Source organism: Macaca thibetana, chromosome 8, assembly GCF_024542745.1.
Source record: "Macaca thibetana thibetana isolate TM-01 chromosome 8, ASM2454274v1, whole genome shotgun sequence".
In the NCBI taxonomy this organism is placed as follows: Eukaryota; Metazoa; Chordata; class Mammalia; order Primates; family Cercopithecidae; genus Macaca; species Macaca thibetana.
The window spans coordinates 132,005,568-132,022,881 of record NC_065585.1 but is presented as its reverse complement, the minus strand read 5'-3'; the positions used below and the strand labels follow the sequence as shown (position 1 = coordinate 132,022,881).

The 17,314-nt window shown below is 43.4% G+C and overlaps 1 non-coding gene across 1 annotated transcript; it reads left to right on the top strand.

The window, feature by feature from the left end:
- Positions 1–6,121: 6,121 nt before the first annotated feature.
- On the top strand, positions 6,122–6,225 carry LOC126961870 (U6 spliceosomal RNA). The gene has a single exon (XR_007728456.1). It is a non-coding gene; the product is annotated as a U6 spliceosomal RNA (small nuclear RNA).
- The last annotated feature ends 11,089 nt before the right edge of the window (positions 6,226–17,314 follow it).

Genomic DNA, 17,314 nt, shown 5'->3' with positions numbered 1-17,314 from the left:
GATGTGCGTACAGGTCAAGAGGGCACCCCCGAAACCTCCCTGGGCTTCTTACATTCCCTGAGTGTTTGACGTACTTCTATCCAGGTAGAAATGCAAGCACCTTGAGAGGAGGGCACGTGTATGATCTTTCTCAGAATTGGCGCTTTTCATCTTCGGTGTGGCTCAGCAATGGTTCCATGATTTTTTTCCTCCATCCACATGGGACTGAAAACTGGCAGATCTAGATATTAACTTGGATTGTTCCTACCAACTCTGACCTTGACAGCTATTGCAACCATTAAATGCACAGTTAGAAGGTCACCTTGTCCAATCTCCTACCCCTGAAAAATTCCCTCAACAATCCCTTTACATAGTAACTTACATAGCTTCTGTCCTCCACAAATTCCTTTAGTAACTGCACTGAATCCTGAATGTTTTGAGACCGTCATCTCAATTAGCTAGATGCTTTGTGGCAGGATTATGTTTAATTTAATCTTAAGCTTAACTAGTGCCTTACTCATTCTTTTAAAATGCCTGCGATATTAAAAAATCTTTCTATAGTATGTGAGCTCTATATGCATACTAAAAGAAGAAGTTTAGGCTCTCCCTGCTGAGAATGGCAGTCAGATTAGTCTGAGATGGGACTAGGCTAATGAGATGAGGTTGAAGATTCAGATGATGGTGGGGGTTGCAGCCGGAAGCCAGATCCGGAACAAGGAAGAACAAGTCCAGCTTGCTAAGCCATGGGCAAGAAGAGAAGATGTCAGAGTTGGGAGAGATTTCACTTATGGCTCAGGGTCAAAAATAGAAGATAGTCAGGGGCCAATAGAGAACACAGATGTTTCAAGCACCAAATGACTCCTCCTCACTTACAAGGGTTGCAGGGTGGTTGTTAGTCTCTAGCCCTCTACCTCCCTTCAAGATCCTGGCATCCTGCTGTATGAGCAGGACAACCTGGACACAGCCAAAGGGCTTGCAACACCCAACACAATAATTCTGAACATTACAATTCTTACGCAAAAAGCCCTTATGTATATTTAAGATATAATTCTGCAAAGCGCTTCTATGTGCATAAAAATGGAAGTAAGATATTAAATGGAGTGCACCACCATGTATATTAAACCATCATTTAATATACATGGAATGGAATATAAGGTTATTGGCAATCAAGTTATGGAGCGTTTAGTGCAATCATATTTAATCTTATTTTCTGATCATGATATGATGATATACACAAAGACTAGAAAGCTCTTTTTGCAAGTCTCTACCCAGATCTAGAAAATGTTACTCTCCCTGATTAAGTAGATGAATCGGTCTTGCTTCCTGGTGTGACATTGGAGGGTATCCAGGCAATAGAAGTGAACGAGACTTTAGGAAATGATGGTCTCTCTGAGTCTTGTTTAATTCTGAACTCAGGAGGCTTCAGCAGTAACCAGTGTAGAATAAGTATATATGTGGAAATTGTGTCATGAATTGCATTCTAGCCAGCGTTTCTATCTCTTGCTCTTTGCCCTTTAATATAGTTGAAATGTCGCAGTATGAAATAGAAAAAAAGTCTATGTTTCTCAATGAAATCCAATTGCATGGACATTACCATGTTCATAAATCCTCCAAATTTAGTCCTCTGGAATTTTCCCAGATTGAAATCAAATACTCACACTCCTGCCTGGCTCACAAGTTCTAAGTCAGCAGTATCTCTCATTGCACACAGCCTGTATGTGACACTTTTGCAGGAGGTTATCACAATATAAGGACTGTCTTAGTACTCAGAGCTTATCTAATCAAGTTTTCTTGACACTCGTTTTATTGTGTTCAATCTCACAGGCTGATCAAGTGACTGGACTGTTCAGTGAGCTGTAAGGAAGGAGAGCTTCCTTGCAAATGCCTGTCCTTGTTTTAAACCCATTCTCCCATAAGTTAGAGGAGTGTTGCCTCATCCAGCCTGACTGATCACTAACTTGGAAACTTGGGCCTTAGTCTTATCTCTCCAGTTTTAGAAAATATTCCTGAATGGGGTAGGTATTTGGATAAGATGATTTGTAAGGTCCCTTTGTAGATACTAAAATATAATCACCACAGCATCTATCACAATTCCTTCCTGCTCCTTATCACCAAAATGAGTATTTAATTATGGAATAAATGAATGAGTGAGTGAGTGAATAAATGAATAAATGGACAGAATCATCAAGTGACTATGAGGACATCAAGTCCTCTTACCAGATCTGCCCTGGAAAGCCATTTTGCTCTGGATAAAATCTTTTGCAAAAAAGACATTTCTGGTGCCAGATATGCTTCTTGGTATGCCAGAGCTCCAGTGGTAGGCAGGCAACCTTATCTACTCTTGGGTTTCTCACCAAATGGAGATGTAACTGACACCCTTCAAAACAAATGAGGTTACCACTTCACACTCATTAGGATGGCTATTATAAAAAATTGAACAAGTGTTTGTAAGAATGTGAAGACATTGGAGCTCTTGCGATTGCTGGTGGGAATGCAAAATGGTGCAGCTGCTATGAAAAACAGTGGTGGTTCCTCAAAAAGTTACACATAGAATCCAGCAATAACCAGGAAAGGACATGACCAAAAAACTACAGACCAAAACTACAGACCAATATCTCTGATGAACATAGATGAAAAAACCCTTAACTAAATGCTAACTAACTGAATCCAATAACATATCAAAAAGATAACTCACCATGATCAAGTGGGTTTCATACCAGGGATGCAGGGATGGTTTAACATATGCAAGTCAATAGATGCAATACATTACATAAACAAAATTAAAAACAAAAGTCACATGATCATCTAAATAGACGCAGAAAAAACATTTGACAAAATCCAACAACACTTCATGATTAAAACTCTCTGCAAAATCAGCATAGAAGGGACATACCTCAATGTTCTAAAAGCCATCATGACAAACCCACAGCCAACATAATACTGAACAGGGAAAAGTTGAAAGCATTCCTTCTGAGAACTGGAACAAGACTAGGATGCCCACTCTCACCATTTCTATTCAACATAGTACTGGAAGTCCTAGCCATAGCAATCAGACAAGAGAAAAAAATAAAGGGCATCCAGATTGATAAAGAGGAAGTCAAACTGTTGCTATTTGCTGATGATATGATTGTATATCTAGAAAACTCCAAAGACTGCTCCAAAAGCTCCTAGAATTGATAAAATAATTCAGCAAAGTTTCAGGATACAAAATTAATGTACACAAATCAGTAGCTCTCCCATATACCAATGGTGAACAAGCTGAGAATAAAACCAAGAACTCAATGCCTCTTATAATAGCTGCAAAACAATAAAATACTTAGGAGTATACCTAAGCAAGGAGGTGAAAGACCTCTACAAGGAAAACTATAAAACACTGCTGAAAGAAATCATAGATGACACAAACAAATGGAAACACATCCCATACTCATGGATGAGTAGAATCAATATTGTGAAAATGACCATTTTCCCAAAAGCAATCTACAAATTCAATGTAATTCCCATCAAAATACCGCCATCATTCTTCACAGAACTAGAAAAACAATCCTAAAATTCATATGGAACCAAAAAAGAGCCCACATAGCCAAAGTAAGACTAAGCAAAAAGAACAAATCTGGAGGCATCACATTGCCTGATTTCAAACTATACTACAAGGCTATAGTCACCAAAGCAGTATGGTACTGGCATAAAAATAGGCACATAGACCAATGGAACAGAACAGAGAACCCAGAAGTAAACCCAAATACTTATAGCCAACTGATCTCCCACAAAGAAAAGAAAAACAAAGTGGGGAAAGGACACCCTATTCAACAAATGGTGCTGGGATAATTGGCAAGCCACATGTAGGAGAATGAAACTGGATCCTCATCTCTCACTTTACACAAAATTCAAGATGGATCAACGACGTAAATCTAAGACCTGAAACTATAAAAATTATAGAGGATAACATTGGAAAAACCCTTCTAGACATTGGCTTAAGCAAGGATTTCGTGACCAGTAACCCAAAAGCAAATGTAATGAAAATAAAGATAAATAGCTGGGACTTAATTAAAGAGCTTTTGCATGGCAAAAAGAACAGTCAGCAGAGTAGAGAGACAACCCACAGAGTGATAGAAAATCTTCACAATCTATACATCTCACAAAGGACTGATATCCAGAATCTACGATGAACTCAAACACATTAGCAAGAAAAAAAAAATAATCCCATCAAAAAGTGGGCTAAGGACATAAATAGACGGTTCTCAAAAGAAGATATACAAATGGCCAGCAAACGTGAAAAAATGCTCAACACCACTAATGATCAAGGAAATGCAAATCAAAACCACAATGTGATACCACTTTACTCCTTCAATAATGGCCATAATCAAAAAATCACAAAATAATAGATGTTGGCATTGATGCGGTGACAAGGGAACACTTCTACACTGCTGGTGGGAATGTAAACTAGTACAACCACTCTGGAAAACAGTGTGGAGATTTTTTGAAGAACTAAAAGTAAAACTGCCTTTTGATCCAGCAATCCCACTACTGGGTGTCTATCCAGAGGAAAAAAGTCATTATACGAAAAAGACACTTGCACAGTTGCGTATGCATGTTTATAGCAACACAATTCGCAATTGCAACAATATGGAACCAGCCCAAATGCCCATCAGTCAATGAGTGGATAAAGGAATTGTGATATATATATATATATCTATATATATATACACACACACATATATACATATATAGAGAGAGATAAACACATACACACATGCACCATGGAATACTACTCAGTCACAAAAATGAATGAATTAATGGCATTCACAGCAACCTGAATGGGATTGGAGACTATTATTCTAAGTGAAGTACCTCAGGAATGGAAAACGAAACATTGCATACTCTCACTCGTAAGTGGGAGTTAAACTGTGAGGATGCAAAGGCGTAAGAATGACACAATGGACTTTGGGGACTTAGGGGGAAGTTTGGGAAGGGAGTGAGAGATAAAAGACTACAAATTTGGTTCAGTGTATACTGCTCCGGTGATGGGTGCACCAAAATCAAACAAATCACCACTAAAGAACTTACTCATGTAACCAAATACCACCAGTTCCCCAAAAACCTATGGAAATAAAAAAGTAAAAAAAAAAAAAGAATCTAACAATAAACATGTGATTCAGCATTTCCACTTCTAGGGATATACCCAAAGAATTAAAAGCAGAACTCAGGCCGGGTGCAGTGGCTCACACCTGTAATTTCAGCACTTTGGGAGGCTGAGGCAGGAGGATCACTTGAGCCCAGGAGCTTGAGACCAGCCTGGGCAACATGGCATAACATCATTTCTACCAAACATACAAAAAAATGGGCCAGGTGTGGTGGCTCATGCCTGTAATCCCAGCACTTTGGGAGTCTGAGGCAGGAGAATCTCTTGAACCCTGGTGATAGAGGTTGCAGTGAGCCAAGATTGTGTCACTGCACCCCAGCCTGGGTGACAAAGTGAAACTCTGTCTTAAAGAAAAAAAAAAAAATAGCTGGGCGTAGTGGTACACATCTGTAGTCACAGCTACTCTGGAGGCTGAGGCAGGAAGATGGTTTGAGCCTGGGAGATGGAGGTTGCCGTGAGCAGAGATTGCACTATTACACTCCAGCTTGGGCAACAGAGCCAGACCCTATCTCAAAAAATAATAATAGTAAAAGTAGAACTCAGATATTTGTACACCACGTTCATAGCAATATCATCCACAAGAGCCAAAATGTAGAAACAACTGAAATAGTCATCAACAGATGAATAGATACATAAAATGAATATACATGTATGCAATAAAATATTATCTAGCCTTAAGAAGAAAGACTTCTTATACCTGCTACAACATGGATAAATCTTGAACACATTGTATTACATGAAATAAACTAAACATAAAAGGACAAATATGTACTGTTTCACTCCACCAATGTGAGGTGCCTCACAGGCAAATTCTTAGAGACAGAAAGTATACCATAGGTTACCAGCAGTAGGGGAACAGGGGGGTAATGGGTTATTGTTTCATCGGTACAGAGTCTCAATTTGGGATGATGAAAAAGTACTGGAAAGGGATCATAGCAATGGTTGTATGACATTGTTAATGCACTTAATGCCCCTGGATGTACATTTAAGAATGGTTCCAGTTCTTGCTTCAGCAGCCATATACTAAAATTGGAATGATACGGAGAAAATTAGCATGGCCCCTGTGCCAGGATGACATGCACATTTGTGAAGCATGCTATATTAAAAAAAATAAATAAATGAAATCAGCTGGGCACAGTGGCTCATGCCTGTAATCCCAGCACTCGGGGAGGCTGAGGCAGGTGGGTTACTTGAGGCCGGGAGTTTGAGACCAGTCTGTTGAGAGCAGTCTGGCCAACATGGTGAAACCCTGTCTCTATTAAAAATATAAAAATTAGCTGGGCGTGGTGGCATATGTCTGTAGTCCCAGCTACTTGGGAGGCTGAGGCAGGATAATCGCTTGAACCCTGGAGTCGGAGGTTGCAGTGAGTGAGCCGAGACTGTGCCACTACACTCCAGCCTGGGTGACAGAGTGAGACTTGGTTGCAAAAAACCAAACAAACAAACTCTATATATGTATATATAATCCTGTCTTTTGCAGCAACATGGATGGGGCTGGAGGCCATTATCCTAAGTGAAATAACCCAGAAACAGAAAATCAAATACTGCAAGTTCTTACTTACAAGTGGGGACTAATCAATGGGTACACCTGGACATACGGAGGGAAATACTAGACACTGGGGACTCCAAGGAGGGGGAAGATGAGGGAACTGAGGGTTGAAAAATGATCTACTCGGTACAGTCTTCATCCTTCAAGTTAATGGGCACGCTAGAAGTCCAAATCTCACCGTTACGCAATATATCCATGGAACAAACCTGCACACGTACGCCCTCAATCTATTTTTACAAAATTTTTTCTGCACCCTCAAAAAAATAGAATTCTAAAAAGTGTCTATATTGAAACTCTGAATAAAATACTCAGCACTTACATATAAGTTGTAACCATTTTTAAGTGTACAATCCAGGGCCATTAAATACAGTTTACAAATATAATTTAAAAGATGGTTATGGGGTAAAATGTTCTGTTATGTTTATTTTAGCATAATAAAAAATAGTAAAAACAAAAAAGCAAATGCGACATTCGAGAGGCTGAAGATAGGAGACAGATATCAGGTAAGAAAGTGATGCCTCAAAATTCTGCTAACTCCATTAGCCAGCATTTCATGTTGTTTTTTTGGCTGGATCTCAGCTCACTGCAAGCTCCACCTCCCGGGTTTACACCATTCTCCTGCCTCAGCCTCCCGAGTAGCTGGGACTACAGGCGCCGCCACCACGCCCGGCTAGTTTTTTGTATTTTTTAGTAGAGATGGGGTTCATGTTGCTTTATAGCTTCCAGGTGCCCTTATATACCACTGTCTCTATCTTTAAAACATCTCTCAGGGATGGGATTGTACGCCCATTCACAAATGACTGAAGCTCAGAGATGTTAACTCACCCAGCGCCTTATCACTAGTCAGTAGCAGAGCTGTAACTTGAACACATTTCTCTTCAGTCAAAATACTGTGCTTTTTCAGTTTCTGCACAGTCACCTTCCTGCAGTGGTCACCACGCAGATTGCAGAAATGAAGCTCATTCCTAGTACCAGCGAGAAAGGCTAGTGAGCTGGCGATGTGTGCTGGCCCCAAGGACAAAACGGCCTGCACCCCGCACCTGGCCTTACTCTCACCCTCCCCTGGAGGGAGGGCAATAAAGTCTACAGTTGGGTTGACAGCACGAAATGCATTCGCTTTAAAGATACATCTTGACTATAAAATAAACAGACACCCACCGCTCCCTCCTTAAAGCTTTATGTATTCAGGGAGCTTTTTAAGGCATTGACCTCAAATTTTAATCTTTTGCATGTTCGAAACCAGTACTTCTCTCACAGCCCCATGGCACTCTTTCAAGAAAACTTTTCCATAGTTTCACATTTGAAGCCAGCATACTTGGCGTGAAACCGCTATTTACAAGTATGACGAGTTTTCCCCACCTGGTGAAATTCATTCATATAATTTTCACTTTGTATGTGAGGTTAATCTCTTCAGGGCCCCATTTAGCACAAAGATAACCATATACCTTACACTTTTATGGTTGCAGAAGTCACTACATCAAACCATCCACTGGCTTTTTCTGAGCAAAGCCATGCATCTGTGTAATTAATCTAGACTCTTCTCCTGCCTAAACCAAGCAAGTGCAGCTCTGCCTGTTGCAATCCATAGCAGCTTGAAAGATGGCAGGGAAGGCCCTTCAATTCTGATTTCAACCCCCAGGTATCCACTCATGGATTTCCCATTGTTCTTGGCATTCCTGCAGTGTGCTGTTAATTAAACTCCCCAAATTGTTATTTCCAGGCCGTGACTGCCTTGAGATGCCAAGAGTGGGTTAAGCAGACTCCACCTACTGACCATCTGCCCTGGATTTGCAGAATGCTTCTCCGGAACAGCAAATGTTGGGTTTCCAGGCTGGGCAGTGTGCTCGCCCAAACACTGCCCACTGAAGCTGGGGAGAGACAGTGGAGCCTTGTGGTTAGGAACACAGGCTCCAAACCAGACCACTGGGGTTTCAATCCTGACTGCAGCACGAGCAAGTTCTGTGACACTGAGAAAGCCGCTTAACTTCTCAATACCTGGTTTCCTCATCTAAAAAGTGGAGATAATAATAGCATACTCACCCTGTAAGTAGTTGGGATTAAGTAGATTCTAATATGTAAAGTTCCAAAAATAGTGCTGGAAGTTGGGGAAGAGCTCAATATAGGTTAATTACTACCACTCTTAGTATTAATAATATATATCTTGATTTACAGAGTAATTCACTAAAATGCAAACCCTCAGACATTCCCTGGCAGTGCTTGTCAAAATCCACGGCTTTAATACTCAAAAGCAATTATGTTGAGTGACATCCCTTGGCCTTCCCCAAATCCTCTTAAATCTTTAGAGACTGCAGCAACTTGGAGGTTAAAGATGACAAATCTCCAGTTCTCAAAGTTTTGAGTCATTTACCTCCACACTTGTCATTTGAAGACCACTTTGTAATTTACAGAAGACTTTCTCTGATGACTCTACCCTGGCAAAACTCTAGCCTCGTGCCATATTGATTCATCTCTAAGGTCTCATAAATTCTGGTGCTCTCTCATCTTTTGCATATGCCTTTCCCTTTGTGTAGCATGGCCACCTGGGAACATTTTGACCTTTTCCATTTTCCATAACTCTTCACGTGGCTGTAGCCAATTAGAAACTGTAAAATGTAACCAATTATAAACTGTAAAAAAAGGGGAATGAAAGAAAGGAAAGAAGGAAATAAATAAAGGAATTGCATGCTGCAATGTGAACGAGTGACTTACTCCCTAAAGTCCGCTAGGGAGGTCTGGCTAGGATCCCATGAGCAGTGCAGGTGAACTCCTTCCCAGAGAGCCAAGCCCACTGTGTGCACCCTTGAGCTTGGCAGCTCCTTTTTTCCTTCTGCTACACAAGTTCCCAATTAAATGGCAAATTCTCTTATTTTTTATTGCAAGTCCAACCTCAAATTTTCAAAAAGGCAAATCCATCCTTAGTTGTCCTGGAAGAGATGGTTCTTAGTCTTCAGTTGGAAGAGATGGCTCTTATTCTCTTGGCTTCATGTATGGCATGGTCAGTGGGCGCCCAGCTCTTCTGGCCCTGGCCCTGTTCACTTTGCTGATGCTTTGTGCTGAGACCAGCACCCTCTCAGTGAGCCCAGGCAGGAGGAAGGAGAAGGTCTTGTTCCGCTCCTCAGAAGAGCACTTCGGAGCGCAAATGGAGAGAAAGAGATTAGCTCTTTGACCTCCCAAGCTGCTGCTCTGCTTTTAGGACTTTTGCAATCTGAAGAGAAAGAAAGCGCTCCAGGCACATGAGAAGCCCAAAGTCAGGCACTGAGAGAGAAAGCAAATCAGCACCGTGACCTACCTCGGCTCCCAAAATGATGGCTTTGGGATTATGAAGAGCTAACAGTTTTGGACTCCTGATGAGAGAAACTTCTAGAGAAATCATTTTTTTTTTATGCAGGAAAAGTTATAATATAAGGCACTGAGACAACACAAAAGATGCACTTCAGTTTAAGAAAACCCAACTAAAAAAAAAAAAAAACTGGACTTTGAAGTTGGATGTGAAGAGTATACTGAATACAAATTTAATGTTTACAGTCTGGGTTTTGGGAACACCTCTCTGGTACCGTCGGGTTGATCATGAGCAAATGGCTTCATCCATCTGGGCTTTGAGTTTTCCCTTTAGATCCCCATGATACATTTCAGTTCTTGCTTTCATTTCCAGCAGTGTGCATTTGCAGTCTGAAATGCTTCTTGTTTTATTCATCGATGTCCTGTCATCTGTTATCCTAGAGTACGCAGAGCATCATTTCTCAGGATGCTGATGGCTCGTCTGAGCCAGGGGTGGTATGGGGGAAGGCGGAGTAACTAAGGCGCTTTATGCTAAATCATCCAGTGCTTTAGGCCTTCAAATAGGCCAGAGTCATGTCTAGTGCTGGCATCACGTGACTAAAGCTGGGAAGTACCCGCAATGAGGACCCTCAAGGTGGCAGCAAGAACTTTCTTTTGCACATGGACTTGTTCATGTGAAAATCACGCTTCTGATACCGCCATCAAATCAGGACTTGTGTCTGTCAGTGTTTCAAAAACCTCTGGATGATGGGAGGCCGACACTTGCTTACTAGCAAGGATCTGAAAGTGGTTTGAAATCACTGGAACACATTTTTCAAGATGTTCTGCCTTTTGGGAGATCCTGCAAACAGTAAATAACACCAGAACTAACTGTGCCAAGCAAACATACTCTCACAATTTAAATTGAATTGTCAGCTTTGTGTAACAAAAGTTTAAAATTATGTGTTGCATGAAGAATAAATTTACCCTATTATTTGAGTCAAAATTAAATTAAAGACTAGTTGCACTTACTTTTTAATAGGCTTTTTACATTGTTATGGGATGTCCCTTAGTCATTTCTACCCAAGCCATATTTCTTTAAAGTGAGTAATATACATTTGCTATCTCTAGTGTCCTTGACATTGCCAAAGCACACCATATTTCTTCAATATAACTTTCTTTCCTGGTAATAACAGTTGATCCATCTTAATATTGCTAAAGTTTGGGCTTTCAGATTCGTATGAAGAATGATCTATTTCCACACAGTTTCACTCTCTTTGTTTAATTTTTGGTGACTCTGGCCACAATAGCAAATGCTACAGATACTGCTTCTCCTGTGGTCCAACAAACCCTCTAGAGTAGGGTGGCCAGGTAAAAGAAAGGACTGGGGCCGGGCGCGGTGGCTCAAGCCTGTAATCCCAGCACTTTGGGAGGCCGAGACGGGTGGATCACGAGGTCAGGAGATCGAGACCATCCTGGTGAACATGGTGAAACCCCGTCTCTACTAAAAAATACAAAAAACTAGCCGGGCGAGGTGGCGGCGCCTGTAGTCCCAGCTACTCGGGAGGCTGAGGCAGGAGAATGGTGTGAACCCGGGAGGCGGAGCTTGCAGTGAGCTGAGATCCGGCCACTGCACTCCAGCCTGGGCGACAGAGCCAGACTCAGTCTCAAAAAAAAAAAAAAAAAAAAAAAAAAAAGAAAGGACTGGGTGTTTCTTTTCTTATTTGCTAGGTCTGACAATCCTACAGCAGAGCCCTTCTAACATCCTCAGACCTCCTGTCTATACCGGCCTCTGCTTCCACCCTCTGTCTCCTCTCATTATCCCCCTTCTACTTGCTCCAGGCTTTCAGATCCCACAGGGCCCCCCTACTGGTCTCCCCTGAGCTGTTGCTTATGTGCTTACTTCTGTGCCTCCCCCCGACCCCCCATCTTGAAGTGCTGAATTTATAAGCAGGGTAGTCGCCACTGTAGAGTCTCGTCTCTAGCCTTGGATAGCTCAGCTTTCCTCTTAGCTTAAGTTCACCCTTGTGGCAATTTCTCCTATGTCTGTCATGTCCATGTGCTTGGCCCTTTACTGAGTGTGGCAAGAGGAAATTACCTTGGCCCAACGCATCTTTTATTCATAATGATGGATGACCAAAGCATCAGGCTGAAAGTAAAGAGAATTAAAAAGCCATCACTCTGGGGGTGGGTTGCTACCATAAAGGAACTTCTTAATGTGAAAATCATGTTTGCAATACCACAACCAAATCGTCCTGTGTGTCTGCAGGCCCTCCAGACAGAGGCCATGGGCTCTGCTTTCTTATTACCGAGTCACTGTTTCATTAAATGAGTTGGACTCAATAGAGTACAAGCAGAAAGCAATTACTTTTTTGTGTGTTAAGTTGAACGCTTCTGCTTTGCTCCTGGATGAAATCCGAGGCAGGTCTTACAGAATTACCAAATAGCCTCATTTCTCAGATAATAAAAATGTCCAGCTTAATTCAAAATTGAAATTTGTCATACAATTTAAACCCTTTTCTCCCCACCAGGTTGGACCTGATACAAGATTGGGAGCCAAGAGTGGGATAGCCACTGGTTGCTTCAACCTCTCATTCTGGCTCCCCCAGAACTGGAGAAGGGTGGGAAGAAGAAAGACACAAAAAAGGGCTCGCCTGGTTGTCACCATGAGTTTGGTGTTAGGCTGATTCTTTCTCCTGCGCAGCACTCTTCTGCGTTTGTTGGAGTCTTCCTCTGACATCTCACTAAACATCGTGGGAATCTCCAACCTGCAATTCTAAAGCTGGGCACTGTGGCTCGTGCTTGTAATCCCAGCACTTTGAGAGGCCGAGGTGGAGGATCACTTGAGCCCAGGAGTTTGAGACCAGCCTGGGCAATATAGTGAGACCGTGTTTCTTTTCTTTTCCTTTCTTTTCTTTTCTTTTTTCTTTTCTTTTCTTTTCTTTTTTTTTTTTTTAGACAGAGTCTTGCTTAGTCGCCCAGGCTGGAGTGCAATGGCGCAATCTCGGCTTGCTGCAAGCTCCACCTCCCGGGTTCATGCCATTCTCCTGCCTCAGCCTCCCAAGTAGCTGGGATTACAGGCGCCCGCCACCACACCCAGCTAATTTTTTTTTTTGTATTTTTAGTAGAGATAGGGTTTCACCACGTTAGCCAGGATGGTAGTGAGACCCTGTTTCAACAAAAAAATCTATAAATTACCCAGACGCAGTGGTGAGCACCTGTAGTCTCAGCTACTTGGGAGGTTGAGGTGGGAGGATCACTTGAAACCAGGAGTTGGAGGCTCCAGTGAGCTATGATTGCACCAGTGCACTCCAGCCTGGGTGACAGAGTGAGACCCTGTCTCTAAAAAATAAATAAATAAATGTTTTAAAAATAAATAAATAAAACAGGGAAAGTATCCATCTGCCCACTCGCCTGCCCACCCCTGCAGCCCCTGGTATTCTCCTCTCTCCGTGGGGGTGCCTTCATTTCTCAAGCCCTGTCTCTTCTCTGCTCCCTGGCAAGGGAGGCTCCAATCACAATCTTCTCTTTCGGCTTTACCAGTCTCTGTACCCACCAGTTCTGAGCCACACAGGAAATCTTTCTGAGTGATCTCAGAGGCCTCTCTTGCTTTGTCTAGAGTGAGGAGGAAATACCCACGCCGCTTCCTCCATGCGGGCGGCTAGGGTGCAGGTGGTGGGAATGCCCAGCTTCCACCAATGCTCTTCAGACCAATCCTTGCCACTGGTTGCTTCAACCTCCTCCTAAATTTTACGTCGTTGAAGGAGATGACCAGAACAAGTTTTGGGCCACCCCTACAAAGATGATCTAGAATCCCCTTGAGGTAGTTTTCAGCTTTGGGGGCCTCACCCAAATTTCAACACAGAAGAGTATCATCTTAATTACAGTTACTGTTTCCTTAAACAACTTCTATAGCATTGAAAAGTCGCTTTTGGATGGAGAGCTTCTAAAATGTAATCACGTTAAATTTTGACTTGTTTTACTCTTAAGTTTATTTCTCGGGAGAGAGAGGAAGCGACACAAAGGATGCTGTTCTGAACCTAATATAAGTGCTTTGAAGGGAACAGAAGACATAATTAGATATGCATCTCATATTTTAAGAAAGGAGATATCGGCTGGGTGTGGTGGCTCACGCCTGTAATCCCAGCACTTTGGGAGGCCGAGGTGGGCGGATCACAAGGTCAGGAGATCGAGACCATCCTGGCTAACACCATGAAACCCCGTCTCTACTAAAAATACAAAAAATTAGCCGGGTGTCGTGGTGGGCACCTGTAGTCCCAGCTGCTGGGGAGGCTGAGGCAGAAGAATGGCGTAAACCCGGGAGGTGGAGCTTGCAGTGAGCCAAGATTGAGCCCCTGCACTCCAGCCTGGGTGACAGAGCGAGACTCCATCTCAAAAAATATATATATATGTATCAAAGGGTGAAGGGTGCATTTCAAATGCACCCACAGGGAGAAACTAAAAGGGAAGATGGGGTATGAGGCACTCAGAAATGCAGAATTACAACAAATATTCTAATAAAAAAGCTAAAGGAGCAGGTCTCTGGGAAAAGCCATGCGGTTGTATGTGCTGTTGAGGTGGGTGCTCTCAGCCCATGCGCATGAGCTAGAAAAAGCAGAGCACAGCCAGAGACACAAGCGAAGGGGCAACCGGAGCCTGGAAGGAAGGCGAAACGAGAGCCCAGGCCAGGAGCAGCTGAAGCCTGCAAGACAGGACAGGCGGCACAGTAGTTGGTGTTCAATGAAATAACTCCACTCTGCGCCAGGCTCTGTCCTGAGCCTTCCATTTGAACTTGTTTGATCATCACAGTACCTTGATGATATTATTATCCTTATTTTACAGGTGAAGAAATGGAGGCACAGGCTGGGCACAGTGGCTCATGTCTGTAATCCCAGCACTTTGTGAGGCCGAGGAAGGTGGATCACCTGAGGTCAGGAGGTCGAGACCAGCCTGACTAACGTGGTGAAACCCCGTCTCTACTAAAAAAAAAAATACAAAAAGTAGCTTGGCATGGTGGCAAGCGCCTGTAATCCCAGCTACTTGGGAGGCGGAGGCAGGAGAATCGCTTGAACCCGGAAAGCGGAGGTTGCAGTGAGCTGAGATCACACCATTGCACTCCAGCCTGGGTGACAGAGCGAGACTCTGTCTCAAAAAAAAAAGAAAGAAAAAAAAAAAAAGAAAAAGAAAAAAAAGAAATGGAGGCGCAGAGAATTAAAGTATCTTGTCCAAAGTTGGGCAGCTGGGAAGAGGCTAAGCCAGAATTCAAACCGAGGACCTCAGGCCTCAGAGACTGCCCTTAACTATTGCCTCGCTGCTTCTCTGTGCATTGGTCCATTCTGATCTCTACCAGGTCTCTGAGCCTCTGAGAGCATGGCTTATGCTTTGCTTAACCCTGTAATCGCAGCATTTAGCTCCATGCCTGGCGTGTGGCACACACTTCAAGTTCGTGGAATTGAACAAGTGGGTCTGGTGGAATGAGACTCCTCCTGTGTCTTATTTTTGCCAAAGCCTCCAAACTGAGGGTCATGGGTGATACGTGCCCTCCATATTCTGAAGGGAAAGGTCGGCCACGGTCACCTTGAATCTATACAGAGTGGAACACATGGGTCCGGAACACGTGGGTCCAGCAACCACCTATGCCTCTGACGAGGCTAGCGGCTCTTGGAAGAGAAGAAAGATGTCTTTGAAGGGCATGTACAGAACTAGAGAGGGCAGCGTTGCCTTTCTTCTCCTCCCTGCCTCCAGCCCCACTAAAGGTAAGTGAAGAAGGGCGTTGGAGAACCACCAGGTGGGGGCTGTTTGTTGGAAGGGGAAGCTGGCACTCGCTTGCTGGCCAAGTGCGGGCTGAGCTGCCCACACTCGTGAGCCTCCCCCAGGCTGTGACTGCACAGGACACGGGAGGGTCCCTGGGAGAGCTTGAAATGTGGCCCTTGGGTTTGAGGGTCCTGGAACTGGGGCCTGAAGCAGCCCAAAGGCAGAGAACTGGCTGAAGCCCCCACTAGGCAGGGAGAGAAGAGCGGGCAGCCGTGGGGGTGCCCTGTAATCCCCAGTTTAAAAAAGACCAGAGCCAAGTGAGATGCCTGCCAGAGGGGAAGGAGCCTGGGAGCAGACTGCAGGCAGGGAGAGCTCAGAGGCACCCTAAGAAATAATCTAAAAGCCCATGGCCTTTGTTGAGGATGGTGTCCTCATGCACAGCCACATAGATCTGAGAGAGTTGTTTGTCAGGAGGTAGGGAGCTGTCCCTAAAGAATCCACAAAAGGGTCCCATGGGAAATTTCCAATATGTGCACATAGGCAATGAGAGAAAGCATTACACAGCTCAGAGCAAACCACAGTTGGCTGAACCACAGGTCCCTGGACCAAACCAGGAGCAGGAGAGAGTAGGTTAGAGGCAGGAAATGTGGTTGGGGGAGAGAAGGGAAAAACTTCTATTGGATGAGAAAGTGAAGTTTTGGTTTAGATTATACTGGACTGGCTGATATCTGAAAGTTGACCAGACCTCTTTAAGTTCTGCCCAAGATGTCACCAAGCTGTGGTGAAGGGACAGCTCAGTCAGCTCTCTAGAGGCCATGGTGGAGAAACACAAGGCTATTTCCTGATGTGGCCGAGCACACCAGCCTTTTCTGTCACCGAGTGCACAAGGAAGCCGCAGGCAGGTGGGTGGGTAGCAGAATGTTAACAGGTAACTGCATTTCCCCAGTTCTAAGACACAATTTTCTTTAAAGAGAACATTTTGATGTTTCTGAAATTCAGTGCCCTATAAATCTAAGTTCACATGTATTATTTTTCCTCCAAAGACATTTTTACAATTTATGCTGTCTTAAAATATATCACATCTTAGGATGGAGACTAGTTTGTAGTGACAGAGCTGATGAGAGGCTTTATGTTTCCTAAAGTGCTCTCGCTGGCATTATTGCAGGTTGAATGTCACTCTCTGACCTTCCTTGTTCTTGTCCAGCCTGGGTAGGAAAAGGCCAGAATAGGAGTGAGCAGGGTTGGCCTGAGGTTGTGGGGTAGAAAGCACAGGGTACTCACGCCCAAGTTCTTGGCCGAGGATGTCCAGGAACCACAAGATTACCCAAGATTCTGAGTTCCAGTGGTGAGGTAGGGCCAAGAATATAATCTGAAGTACAAGGTTGGCAATATAGGATATGAAAGTGAGTGAATCAGGAGAGATTTGTAAAGAAAGATACAAGGGAAGGAAGGTAGGAAGTGAGGGAGAAAGGAAGGAAGGAAGGGAGGGAGGGAGGGAGGGAGGGAAGTAGGAAGGGGAGGGTAACTGCCTTCAGTTGAATTCATGGAGAGGAAGAGAACTGTTAAGGGGACTAAGAGGATACAGAGAGTCACAACTACATAAACTTAGACAAAGGAAGGATTTTATACATGAG